Below are 12,573 nucleotides of genomic sequence, written 5' to 3'. Positions count from 1 at the left end.
TTAAACACTGTTTACCAGATTTACTTACATGCACTGTTTCTGCTTCCCACTCAGCAGCTTGATAATAGCAGAACTGTTCCAGGCTTGACTTCTGGAATTCAGTGTGAGTAATAGAATACAAAGTATAGATGGAGAAGCTGCACTTTAATTAGCTAAATTCTAAGGTTTAGGGCAGACCCTCACCATAAACATCTGCTCATACACAAGCAGGCGTAAAGAACATGCTGCTTGATCCGGCAGAGGAACTATTTAGATCCTTGCAAGGCAAGGAACTACTTGGTTGACATTATCTTTTCAATTCGAGTTTGATCAGACCATTTGAGACCCAATTAATCTTAAAAGAATAGTTTAGACATGTTTCTTTTCTAAATGAAGAGCTATTTCCATGAAGAAAAAGAGAACGAAAGATTATAAGATAAGGGATTTTTCTCTCCCAGTCTTCCTATGTGGCTAGAAGAGGCAGGTCTTGTTTGTAAAATGAATTGAATACATGTAAGGGGTTTCCCTGGTGGCTCAGATGGTAAAGAATCTGCAATGCAGGATACCTGGGTTCAGTCTCTGGGTTGAGAAGGTCCCCTGGAGAAGGGAATGGCTACCCACTCCATTATTCTTGCCTGGAGGATTCCAAGGACAGTGAGCCTGGCGGGCTACAGTCCATGGGACGGCAGAGAGTCGGATACAACTGAGCAACTAAGTCCTTCACTTTTCTTTAATCATTTACTTAACAAGAGGCAGAGACTCTGATATTGGACCCCCCTCCCGCAGTGTGTCAATTAACTCCTACAAAAAGAGGAGGGAAAGAACTACCATGAGGATTGCCTGGTAGATGCCATGCATGAATCTCATCTATTTTATATTCATAATAATTAAATGAGGTAAATCTTATCCTTATTGATCCATGAAAACTCTTAGACAAGCAACCTGCCAACCAGAATCCTAAATTATGTCTCTACTTCAAGCCTGAGTTGCTTCCATTCATCGTGTGTCTTGTGAAATAGGATGAAGCTTGTTAAAGAAAATAAACTGCATTTATTTCTGTTCATCTTCCAAGTCTGCCAGCCAGTCCACAGTTACACAATCACGCTGTGGTTATATTTGTTCATGGCATCCTTCTCTCTCCTCATCACTCTCTGATTCAGTTCTAAGCCCTGGTCTTTGACTTGTTCTCTGCAAATATCCCCAGCTCTTTCCAAAATTTTACCATAAGGATAAGATGTGGGGATAGGGAAAAGAAAATCAGATGTACTGAGTTGGGTAGTTCCCTGCAACTCACCCAAATTTATCACCCTCCCAGAATCTCAGAATACAGCCTCATTTGGAAATAGGGCTGTTTGATGATGTAACTAATTAAGATGAAATCTCATGAAGTCAGACTGGATTAGGGTGGCCCTAATCCAACATACTGGTATCCTAATTGAAAAAAAAGAAGAAGAAGAAGCACAGATACAGATATGCCAGTGAAGTCCATATGATGACAGAGGTGAAGATTGGAGCTGAAGAATGCCCAGCCTCTCCATCATCCTCATAGCTGAGAGGAGGTCAGGACAGGTTGTCCTAAAGAGCTTCAGAGAGAGTGTGGCCTTGCTAACCCCTGGATTTCAGGATTTTAGTACAGCCTGGTGAGACAATAGATATCTATTGTTTTAAGCCTTGCTATTTGTGGTAAGTTGTTACGGCAGCCCTAGAAAACTAACACACCAGGTAACTGGTTTTACTGACTGAAGATTTATTTCTCATGTCCTCCTGTTATCTACCCTGCTCTCTACTTATGCCTGTGCAAGAACTCTATTTTTCCTTCCATTTCACAAAGCCTCTCTCTGTTTGAATCCTTTCTTTTCTATGCTAATAAAATATCAATCACCTTTGATCTTATCTGATCTTCACCTCATCTTCCAGCAAACCTCATGAAAACCTTGATGTAAAGATAAATTTCAAATAACATTTCAAAATCAAAACAGTTGGAAAAAAGATGAGAAATGAAAGATTACTTGAAAATTAAGGGCTCAGGATTCCAGAAAAATGAGAAGTGTGGTCTCAACCCTACTTGGCATATCTCTTAAGTGGGCAGTCAATGAGACATCTGGATTTCAAATGGGTGATCCCAAGGGAGTGATTGTTCTGGTTTTTCATTCTTCTCTCAGGACAGGCAGCAGATCACAGAAAGAAGACCTCCTTTATGCTATTTTATACTGCAATTACTCAAATAATTTGCAATGCCAGATCTAAGGTGTTACAATTGAACCATACACAATTTGTGTATCTGTTAATCACACACTATTACATATAAAATAGACCAACAGCAAGGACCTTCTGTATAGCACAGGGAATTATATTCAATACCTTGTTATAGCCTATAATGAAAACACATACATATATATGAATGTGTGTTTGTGTGTGTGTGTGTGTGTGTGTGTGTGTGTATAAGTCACTTTGCCATACATCTGAAATTAACACAACATTGTAAATCAACTATACTTTGTTGCTGTTCAGTTGTTCAGTTGTGTCAGACTCTTTGCGACCCAGTGGACTGCAGCACACCATGCTTCCTTGTCCTTCACTATCTCACAGAGTTTGCTCAAACTTGTGTCTGTCTATTAAGCCAGTGATGCCATCAAACTATCTCATCCTCTGTCGTCCCCTTCTCCTTTTGCCCTCAATCTTTCCCAGCATCAGGGTCTTTTCCAATGAGTCAGCTCTTTGCATCAAGTGGCCAGATTATTAGAGCTTCAGCTTCAGCATCAGTCCTTCCAATAAATATCCAGGGTTGATTTCTTTTAGGATTGACACTTCAATAAAAAATACTGAATTCTATAACTGAGATTGGCTGTCAATTACTCAGGTCATTGATGACTGCCCTATTTGCCCTTTTCATAGAAACTAACAAAAAGGTGAAGAGAGTCACCAGATGTCCTCTGCATCTTTTTGTCAGGTAGGTGACTGTAGCAGGACTTTGCCAACCTGTTTTGTGGCAGCGCAGTGGCCCTGCTGAGATGCCGTCTGCTCTGGAGACCTGGAATCTTGACTGCAGTTACCTGCCAATGTCAGGGACAATTCAAGTCTCACAGTTATACTAACAATATATTTTACCCCCAAATCAGGGCACAGTTCCTGACAGGTACAGCTATACCTATGGGAACAATGAAACAGGATATTTAAATTCAAGACTGTCCTAGAAAATCTGAAACTTCTGTCCAATGAAACCTGTTCTGCTAGGTACCTTTGGTACTGGAAAGAAAAGCAAAACATGAACTCAATTTGTCTTAAAATGAACAAAACAGTGAGTCATTAAAATAACATTAAATTACATCAAGTATTTTAATTTTGACCTCAAACTGCTGAAAAGTTCGTTTATTATGTTATCATATATGTTATATAAATCTTAATCTATATTTTTCAAAATAATACTAAAAAGTGAAACAAAACATATTGTTGAGAAGCTGTATATATGGCAATGACAGTAACTTTGTCATACACTCTCTGTTAGTATTAAGTCAGATTGATGATAATGATAATAAGTATAGCTGCTATTAGCAGTTAATCAAGTGCATTCTAGTACTAGGCAAAGTGCATGTACTAAGCTTTCCACATGCATTATCTAATGCTCACAACAACCCATAATACAAGCTTTTTAACTCCATTTTATGAATGAGGAAATATAAGCCTAAAATCGCACTGTGAAAAAAATCACAGAGCAGGATTTGGACCTAGTCTATCTAAATATTCAGACGGTAAAGCGTCTGCCTACAATGCGGGAGACCAGGGTTCTATCCCTGGGTCGGGAAGTTCCCCTAGAGAAGGAAATGGCAACCCACTCCAGCATTCTTGCCTGGAAAATCCCATGGACAGAGGAGCCCGGTAGGCTACAGTCCATGGGGTCACAAAGAGTTGGACACGATTGACTTCAATCTAAATACAAAGTATCTGGTCATCACCACAATGAATATCATTTAAATGAAACTGTCTTCCATTTTTATCTACCTGACAGACAATGTAACTATGGTAACCATCCCCAATCTCAGTTCCCAGAAGGTAACCCACGGTTTCACCCTTTCCACTCCTACATTAAAAACCATCAGAAAGCAAGTGAAGAAGAAGAAGAAAGAGAAGGAGTGGGGAGGAAGAAAGGGAGGTGGGAGAGAGAAACAGAAAGAAGAGAAAGTAAGTACATGGAAATGAAGGGAATCACCAGTGAATCTTCTTTATTTGGTGGGAAAGTAATATTTCCCTTTGTTGACCAAGAGATTATCTGAAACAAAAAAGGAAGAAAGAAATCAATATGATACTTAAGGCACATTTAACATCGTTATACATGCTGCTTATGAAAGAGAAGTAAAGGATGAAATAGGTTTGGATCATGGACCGTTTCATTTTCAGTGATGAGGATTTTACTTTATTTAAATGTGGTCAAAATAGAAGAAATAGAAGCATTTTATATTCAGTATATAGATATGCTGTGTTTTGGCTTGTCTATACAGTGGAGATTTTTATTTCATGAACAAGAAACTGTAACTGTTGAAAAGGCTTAATCAGTTTTGTTTTTATCTTTGAGACAATCTAGTTTACTTTATTCATTAACCACACTTTCAAAATATTCATAATTCTTTTAGCAACAATATGTGCTTGCTTTTTGACAAAGGACAATTTTACTGATTAAAAACCAGGCTGCTGCACTTAGATATGTACCAGTTACCATGGAAACAATTTTACTTTGACTCAGAGTATATCTTGTTTTAGGAAGACTAACCCGTTGTTATGGCAATGAGAACATGAGCATTTCCCCCACAAGAAGACTAGCAGAGGATAAATAATAGCGTTGCCAGTCATGAAGTATATACAAACACAGTGTGCTCACCTTAGGTAGCTTATAGAGTCATGGCTTCTAAAGACACTAGATACCACTGTAATCTTGTTAGGAAATCTCTCATCCCATGTGGTTCCCTTGTTTCGTATTTAAATATAATAATTAAGAATACAGCCTGAAATTTTCCTTACTGAAGGCAATAAATTCAAGTCATAGTTTCTATAGCAACCGTATATGATGTTTCATTAAAACTTTAATAGAAACTATAGTTGAGATACTATAAAAATCATAACTATCACCTATTTCAACATATAATGGCAATGGTGATGATAATTATGAGAGTCAAAAAAATGTACATAATGATACCAAATATCTGGCATGTTTCTAAGACTTCTTACTATATTAAAACATTAAAATTCTCATAATACCTCTCCTTGAGTGGGGCTTTATTAATATCTCCATGTCACAGAAAAGAAAACTGAAGCACAAAGAGGTCCATTTTCTTTGAGCCTGAAACATTAGTTTTCACTTTAAGCCTGACAAATGTTTGGCAAACAACTGAAGAGTCTCCAGATCACTAAATAATAGTCCACTGCCTTACAATTAAGCTAGAACCTATGCACACCAGAAAGTCAGGGTGGTGGAAGACTCTGGGACTTGATTTAGAACAGCTTCAAGTTTACTTCTTGAACGATTCTCCAAGAGCGAGTCGTCAGAATAGGGAGGCAAACTTAAAGAAATATACAGACGTTGTAAGTCCTCACAAATGAGTATTTAGAAATATGCAAACACCAGTTTCCACTCCAGCAGAGATCTCATCCATTTCCACGGCTTCAGCCGTCACTGATGGGACTGGAGTCCCCACATCTCCATGTCTAGCTCAAGTTTACAAAGAGGCCAGTTCATGTATCCAAAGGGACAGAGCAAAGCAGTGTCAGAGCCAAGAACCAAACCTGTAAAATCAAAGGTCTTAACTACTTCCTCAGGTAGCATTTCCTCATTGCTGAATACATTCGTTTTAATTTTCTTATGATAATATTAAATATCAGCTTAAATTTCACATATTTTAATCAACTTTAGTTATTTAAATAACTTTAATAATTTAAATACTAAATTATATTTTTACAATAAGAAGCTTTTCTAAGGGGGAGTATAAATTTCACACAGAAATTGACAATATAAACTTGAATTTAACTGCACTTAGTGATTTTTCTCAGTAATAACCCTGTGTTGTTATTATATTTAATGCTAAAGTTAACTAATATTTAAGTAATTTGGGGTCATAAATATGAAAGCCTTATTCAGACTGGAGGGAGTAGGATTCTTTGAGGGATTATTCTGAATGTATTTGTAAGTCTGAAATATATAAGCAAATATGAAAATGGCAACTAAAGGATTTGCTGTGATAGGACTCTAATTAGAATTGCAAAATATTTTATTTCAGGGGCTTATGCCTTTTCTCATCAAAATTTTTCAGCCTTTTTAAACCAAAGCCATTTTTCTTGCTAGTTTATGTGTTGCAGATGAATTATGAATTCATCTCATTTTCGTCTCTTAGGCAATGATTACATAAGTGTTTCAGTAACACAAGATATTCGTTCCACTTTCTGTTATTGAAGAAATGTATATTATTGAAAAATAAATTGCCTTATCTACTACATTGTTTCCAGTGTAGGTAAGTGACTTTTCGATAAATAAATAGTTTCTACAAAGATAATGGTTGACCTGATAAAGGTTGTAGACAGATAAAAAAAAATCACTGCAATAAATATTTCCTAAATGCAGTGATATTAGAAGTACTTCCTTTTGAATCACAAGTAGGACAAAAATGCTAATATTACCACCCAGTCCACACTGCACTGAAGCCCTAGCCAGCAATGACACAGGCAAGAGTGGTTTTCAGAGGGTTACCAGATGTTCCTTTTATACTAACATCCAAAACACTTAATAGCTTATATTAAAATGTTCTTAAATAAAGAGCACTGCAAACAGTAATTTGCTTAAATAGCAATGTAGGTCAGTAACAGCCAGGCTTCAGCTTATGGCTTGCCCCTGCTTGTGCTTGGGCTAACTTGCCAATGCACATTTCGCATTCATGTGTCAACACTTCTGACTCATCCACGGCTAGAATTCTACACCTCTGGGTCCAGCTCGACATACACTTCCATTAATAATTGTTCACACAATATTCGTCCTCTATTTCACTCTAGAGTTTAGCCTTAAACACACATGCTCAGATCTAATTCACTGATAAAAATGTTGGATACATTGCTATGACCTTGATGCTTCAAATTGCAAAGGGAAACAGGAATTTGCTTCTAGGCATGCTCATTTCCTGATGACTGGAATCATTAGGTAGTTGGTACTGTGGTCTTGGACCTCAGGAAGAAGACCAACTTGGAGTCACAAGTGTGTGTGTGCGTGTGTGTGTGTGACTAGTGCTATCATGAGTACGTATAGTATACGATGTTCAAATAGTGACTGAATTTACTGATAATCAATTAGCACATATATTACTACATCTAGAGATCAGTTTTCAAGGTAGGAACTATTTTCCTTAAACATATAAAAATTGAAGTGTCTAGGGAGAAAGAAAATAGTTTACCTGAAGTGATACAATTAGTAAGTTATGGGTCTGAGATAAGAATAAAGGTCTCATCAAAAATCTGTATTCTTATATATTTGTGTTTCTCTTTCTTACTTACTTCACTCTATATGACAGACTCTAGGTCCATCTATATCTCTACAAATGACTCAGTTTCATTAAAAATGGTATAGATGAGCCTATTCCTAGGGCAGGAATAGAGACGCAGATATGGAGAATGGACATGTGGACACAGGAGGAAAAGTGAAGGGTGGGATTAATTGGGAGAATGGGATTAACATAGATACATTACTGTGTGTGAAACAGATAGCTAGTAGGAACCTGCTGTATAGCACAGAGAGCTAAGCCCGGTGCTCTGCGATGATCTAGAAGGGTGGGATGGAGATCCAAGGGGAGAGGAGATGTACCTATACATATGGCTGATTCACTTTATTGTACAGCAGAAACCAATACAACATTGAAAAGCAATTGTACTTTAATAAAAATAAATTTTAAAAAATATGTTTATTTCCCTATAGCAAAGCATCTCTCAAAAAATATTTAAAATATTTTTAGAAGATAATTCTTAACTATATTGTAGGAAGAATGTTTTGCTTATCAAATTGATTGTTATTTTAGAAACAATGTGTTTACTTTTCTTCTTTTCCCCCACATGCCAATCATAACATTCTATAGGAATTTCATCATTTTAAAAGATGCTAAAACTTTTTCTTCTTTGTTTTACAATTATCTTTATCTCTTAAACCATATTTCTTTATATACATCAAATTTTCCATTTTTTTTCCTAATCCATTTTTGAAAGAAATAACAGCTTTAACTTTGAATCTATATACTCTTTCCACACCTCACCCCCAACAATACTAAAGGCCTATTTATAGAAATTTCGCTTACTGAGTACATTACATCTTGCTATCAAGAAAAAATTACAAGGCATATGAAAAGGATATATAATGTGGAGAGTCAGAGTAAGTATCAGAACCAGACTCAGCTATGCTAAGGATGTTGGAATTATCAGACCAGGTGTTTAAAATAACAGTGATTAAAAATCTAAAAATTCTAATGGATAAATTAGTGTGCAAGAAAATATAAACGATGTCAAGAGAGAGATGGGAACACTAAAGAAGGAAGCAATAAGAAATGTTGGAGATCAAAAATACCATCAAGAACTACGGGACAACTGCAAGAAGTCTGTCACAAGCATAAAGGATCTTCCAAAAGGGAGAAAGGAATCAAAGAAAGGTTTGAAAACTAATGACAGAATTTCCCCCAAATAAAGTCAACCAACCAAACCACAGATTCAGGAAGCTCAGAGACTATCGAGCAGGACAAATATCAAAAACCAACTACACCTGGACATGCCACTTTTATTTTTCAAACTACAGAGAATTAAAACTAAAGAAAATCTTGAAAGAAGCCAGGGGCAAGGGGTGTGGGGGATGACACTTTATATATAGAGGAACAAAGATAATAATTGCATCCAACTTTTCCTTAGGAGCTGTGCAAGCAAGGAGAGAGTGGAGTGAAATATTTAAAACACAGAGAAACATCCAGAAATTAGAATTCTGCGTCCAATGTAATCAACATGTAATCTTTACTCTAATCTTCACTCTAAAAGTGAAGGGAGAAATAAAAATTGACAAACAAAAATTGAGACAATTTGTTGCCAGTAGATCTGCCTTGCAAAGAATGTTAAAGGAAATTCTTCAGAGAGAAGTAAAATAATAATAGGTCAGAAACTCACCACTACAAGAAGAAAGGAAAAGTATCTGAGAAGAAACAAGTGAAAGTGAAAGAAAAACTGTTTTTTTCATAAGTTTTTTATGTTGTTTTATTTAATTGGAATATAACTGCTCTACAGTGTTGTGTTAGTTTCTGCTGTACAACAATGTGAATCAGCTCTACCTACACATATATCCTCTCCTTCTTAGGCCTTCCTCACATCCCCACATGCCATCATTGTAGGTCATCGCAGAGCACCAAACTGAGCTCTCTGTGCTATACGGCAGCTTCTGACTAGCGATTTTACACATGGTAATGTATTTAAGTCAACGCTACTCTCTCAATTCATCCCATCCTCCCCTTCTCCCTTTGTGTCCACAAGTCCATTCTCTGCATTTGTACTTCTATCCCTGCCCTACAAATAGATTCATCAGTACCACTTTTCTAGATCCCATTTATATGCATCAATATACAATATTTTTCTTAATTTATCTAACATAATAATTTGTTCAAAGTAGTAATAGCAACAAGATATTCAATTATGTATGCTTAGATCAGTCCTGGGCATTCTTTGGAAGGAATGATGCTAAAGCTGAAACTCCAGTACTTTGGCCACCTCATGCGAAGAGTTGACTCATTGGAAAAGACTGTAATGCTGGGAGGGATTGGGGGCAGGAGGAGAAGGGGACGACAGAGGATGAAATGGCTGGATGGCATCACTGACTTGATGGACGTGAGTTTGAGTGAACTCCAGGAGTTGGTTGATGGACAGGGAGGCCTGGCATGCTGCAATTCATGGGGTCGCAAAGAGTTGGACACAACTGAGCGACTGAACTGAACTGAACTGATGTATGACTGATGACAGCAATGTTACAAGGGATGGGAGGGAAGAGTCAGCATTGTTTTGTTATTATAAGGTCCTCACACTTAGCATATTGTTATTTATAGCAACACTTGATACAGTATTGTTTAAAAGTGGACTTGGACTAGTTTTAAAGTTGTATTGCACTCTATGGCAACCAACCGCTGAAAGAGAACTATAGGTGAGTAAGCTAAGAAAGAAGAGAAAACAAAGTCACATAAAATGCTCAAGAAGTGGGGAAAAAAGAGGCAAGACAAAAATAGATGAAAATAACAAGTGTGACAAATAGAAAGTAGTAATAACTTTGGTAAATATGGTGGCTCAGACGGTAAAGTGTCTGCCTACAATGTGGGAGACCTGGGTTCGATCCCTGGGTCGGGAAGATCCCCTGGAGAAGGAAACGGCAGCCCACTCCAGTATTCTTGCCTGGAAAATCCCATGGACGGAGGAGCCTGGTTGGCTACAGTCCATGGGGTCACAAAGAGTCGGACACGACTGAGCAACTTCACTATCACTATCACGAATCCAACTATATCAATAATCACTCTGAATGCTGATGACCTAAATGCATCAATTAAACAACAGAGATTTTGGTAGGTCAAAAAGTAAGTCGAACTCTAAGTTGCTACAAGAAGCTCATTTTAATAGAAAGACAAAGAAAGACTGAATGTAAATGGATAGAGGAAAATATAACACTCTAATATTAAGGAAAAGAAAACAGAAGAAACTTTAAAGCAAGGAAAGTTGTCAGGGATAAAGAATAGCATTAAATAATGATAAAGGATCAATTATCCAAGACAAAATTTAAAACCTTAATATGTACATGCCTCACAGTAGAGCACCAAAATATATGCAACAAAACCTGATAGAATTACAGGTTAAGTTGAAATCAATGAATCCACTAAATAGTTGGAAACTTTTCAACACCCTTTTCTCAGCAATGGACTGATTCAGCAGAAAGAAAATCAGTGAGGACATAATGGAACTCAACAGTACCATCAATCAACTGGATATAATGGACATTTATGGACTACTTCATTCAAGGACAGCAGAATACACATTTTTCTCAAGTTCACATGGAGCATTCAACAAGACAGACTTAACACATGTAAAACTATAGCAATCATAGAGTTCTAAAAGGGCATTCATAGGAGTCAGTTATTCACCTAAGAAAGGAGAGTAAATCAGCATATGAAGCTTAGGCTGACTCTTTTACAAGATGAGGACTACTACTACTTCTCTACAAGGTGGAGAAAAAGTTGTTGGGGATTTTTCATGGAGAAAGACTGCATGTACAAAGACATGACTCAACAATGAACATCTGGAAAGCCAGTTGTTGCTTAGGGCAGTGCAATGAAGCTAAGAAACATCAAGGAAAAGAGACTGAGCCTAGATTAGGACATAAATTGTGTTCTGTTGAGTAGTGAAATAAGTCAAGTAGGAATGTATGATTTTAAACTAATCTGTTTATACCCGTGGCGGGTGCATGGTGATGTATGGCAAAACCAATACAATATTATAAAGTAAAATAATAATAATAATAAATAAATAAATAAAAATAAACAAATCTGTTTTTTAGAAGTTTCCCCAAAGGAAAGGAGAGAGTTTAGATAGATAAACATGTTGGATCAATAATTTATGTATGTGTTGCTTGTTTGTTTCAGATGGGAAAGCTTAAATATGTCTTTTTGTCAAAAAGGAAAAATTGGTGAACAAGTCTTCTATAGCTGGAAGAGAATGAGATACAGGTTAAGGTAAGAGAGACATCTGTTCCTCTTGGAACTAGGAATTGTAGGGATGCAGAAGTTTGAATTGGGGGACAAATATTTCTCTGAGACAAAAGAAAACAACACAGATATTAGATTAGCTGATATTAGAGTCTGATATTAGATTATCTTTTCTAACAGCATGATGCAATAAAACGCAGTTACATATACATCTTCATGGAACTCAATGCCTGAAGTTTACAATTCATTCCTATTAATAATTTCATTTTACCATCTTATACTATGATTTATCAAAAATGAGGAAATAATTGATTTTTACATACTTTACTTTTTCAGAATCTAGCCAGCAGCAGGAGGCAGGGAGCACCCTGCCTTGCTCATCACATTTCCCTGTGTACCTGAAACATTGTGGTCACTTTGTACATTGCTAAGGAATCAACTCCTAAGGAATCACATCATTTAGGGGGTTTTCCAATCCCTGTTTCTTGTGTCCTCCCCCTGGTGTCCCTCTAGAAGCTGTGCCTTAGTCATATTACTGAGCTTTGAAAGAGAATCTTGGCATGTGATGTCGAGACCCTTCCTCTTTCCTTTCCAGAGAGGCCAGCTGGCGTACAGCTAAGGCTATTAAGTGAACATGTCTTTCTAGCTCTCAAGTTAAATGAATAAGCCTACATTCAGGAATTTCAGTTTCATCAGAAATAGAGGAGATATTTTGGTCTGCATCTGCCAATTTTCTAGCCTATTTCATGTTTGATTCAGAACTTCAGTAGGGAAGCTGGTATTATTTATTGACCTCTTTCGAAGTTTGTGACACACATAGTTAGCAAACCAGTTGGGAAATAGCTTATTTTTGGTGGGT

General features: G+C 36.9%; 1 long non-coding RNA gene across 1 annotated transcript in view; it reads left to right on the top strand.

Annotated features, from left to right (window-relative positions):
* LOC133228465 (uncharacterized) overlaps positions 1-11,913 on the top strand; it is a 43,021-nt gene extending 31,108 nt beyond the window's left edge. Inside the window, exon 3 of the long non-coding RNA XR_009730207.1 lies at positions 11,652-11,913. This is a non-coding gene — a long non-coding RNA (uncharacterized LOC133228465). The remainder of the gene's footprint in view (positions 1-11,651) is intronic.
* The last annotated feature ends 660 nt before the right edge of the window (positions 11,914-12,573 follow it).

The sequence above is a fragment of the Bos javanicus genome, chromosome 17 (genome assembly GCF_032452875.1).
Source record: "Bos javanicus breed banteng chromosome 17, ARS-OSU_banteng_1.0, whole genome shotgun sequence".
NCBI lineage: Eukaryota > Metazoa > Chordata > Mammalia > Artiodactyla > Bovidae > Bos > Bos javanicus.
This window is presented reverse-complemented; position numbering and strand designations above follow the sequence as displayed.